The following is a 1,805-nucleotide window of genomic DNA, read 5'->3' as shown; positions in this document are numbered from 1 at the left end:
AGGCTGCTTCTCTTAATTCACAGGTTTCTGCCTTTCAAGCTTTCCCCCGCCCTCCTAAATCTATAGTTGTCTGTCCTCTGCCCACTGAATTCCACGGCCAAGCCCCCCCTCTTGAGAACTCAAAGAGACAAACTAATGAAAGTGAGGCTAAGTGCCATAAAACAGAAACTGCTGCAGTGCCTACAAAAAATTCTAAGGGCACAGTGAGCAGGATAATTACAAAGTATCATCTGCTAAGCCATAAAACCTTGCGATATCTACACTTTGCTGTTAAAACTTCTGAGCCTAATGTACCCTTTACTTTGCTCAAACCAGCCCTCAGCCTCCTTCAGCCTCTTTCCTGCCAGCCTTGGGAAACAGCCAGCTCAAACCCTGCCACTCCCACTTTAAGCCTTCCAATTCACCTTAAAATACCCAATCTTTGTTATTCAAAAAAAATCTGAAAAGTAGCATCTCTTGCATATTCTCAAATCAATTAATAAAACCATGATTCTCATGGTGCTTTTGCAACCCAGACTCCCCTCTTCGGTTGCCACTCCCTCTAATTCCAATAAATTAGTAATTAATCTTAAAAGATTGCTTTTTTTTTTCTCTATATCATTACACCCTGCTAACTGTAAATAATTTGCCTCTAGCCTTCCTGCTGTTAACTGTGCTGGCCCCTCCCCGAGTTATCAGTAAAAAACTCTGCTTCACCTTGTCAGCCCTACACTTCGTCAAATATGTGTTATTACGTTTAGTGCATTAAGTAGTGTAAAGTAATTATTAAAACATTAAAAAGCAACAGGAAGATAAAGGCAATAAATTTTTTTTTCATGCCTCTCAGAAAATTTTAAAGCAAGGTCATGATTCTGTCACTTTACAGATAACAAAATGTTGGTAAAAGAAAAACTTCTTTGTGTTTTAAAATCCAACCGAACACAAAAGTGTTAAATTTAAGTCTTATATTTCTATTAAAAGTTTTATTTTAATTTTTAAAGTATTTACAAAATTATGTAAAAAATAATGTGGTTAGCCTTTTTAAACAATATAGTTAATTTAATGCACAGTGAACACCTAGGTGTGCTTTATAGTACCCTTAGTTTTAACTTTGTGCTACAGCAATGGTTGTTCTTTATTTCTGCATTGAAAGAACTATTATTTTAAGTGCATTCAAAATATCAGCACATTATATAAATCTGTATATTTGTGTCGCAGTGAAAAAATAATATAAATGAAAAATATATTATATATAATTTTATAAGTAATATATAAAAGTAACTAAACTTTATAAGCAAATTAACTAGTATTAAACATAATTTTAGTCTTAAGTTCTAGGTGTGTAAATGCATCAGATGTCTTTAACTATATTTTATAATAATCTAAGCATTTAGTTAATTTGGTATATAATATTTTTTACAAATTATTCACTTAAAGTCTTCATAGTAAAAACAGTTGTTTGTTTTTTAAAAAATCAGTTTTTATACCTTTAATAATCATAGTTCATGCTATTGTGTTTAATCATAAAAATTTTAACACTTTATTGCAGCTGTCTTACTGTTCTACTGCAAAACCAATTTAAAGAAAACCTATTCATTTACAGCAAATCATTTCATACTTCCAAGTAGAGACTCCTTCTACAGTGCTCATTAACCATTTTACTTAATGTTTTAAACTTCAAATTAAAGTTGTTTTAAAAATGTTTTGTGTTAAATCTAAACCTTAAAATTTATTTTCAGCAAAGTTCCACTCCATCTACATTAAGTACTTCTCAAAACTAAAAAAGTTTTTCTACAAAATTTTTTTTTCTCTTCTTCTCACAAACA

The 1,805-nt window shown here is 31.2% G+C and overlaps 1 non-coding gene across 1 annotated transcript; it reads left to right on the top strand.

Moving 5' to 3' along the window:
* Nucleotides 1–1,041: 1,041 nt before the first annotated feature.
* LOC126030836 (small nucleolar RNA SNORA22) lies at nucleotides 1,042–1,171 on the top strand. The gene has a single exon (XR_007503190.1). It is a non-coding gene; the product is annotated as a small nucleolar RNA SNORA22 (small nucleolar RNA).
* Nucleotides 1,172–1,805: the final 634 nt, after the last annotated feature.

Source organism: Suncus etruscus, chromosome 1 (assembly GCF_024139225.1).
Source record: "Suncus etruscus isolate mSunEtr1 chromosome 1, mSunEtr1.pri.cur, whole genome shotgun sequence".
In the NCBI taxonomy this organism is placed as follows: domain Eukaryota; kingdom Metazoa; phylum Chordata; class Mammalia; order Eulipotyphla; family Soricidae; genus Suncus; species Suncus etruscus.
Note: the sequence above shows the minus strand (reverse complement) of the source record. Positions and strands in the feature narration are given on the sequence as shown.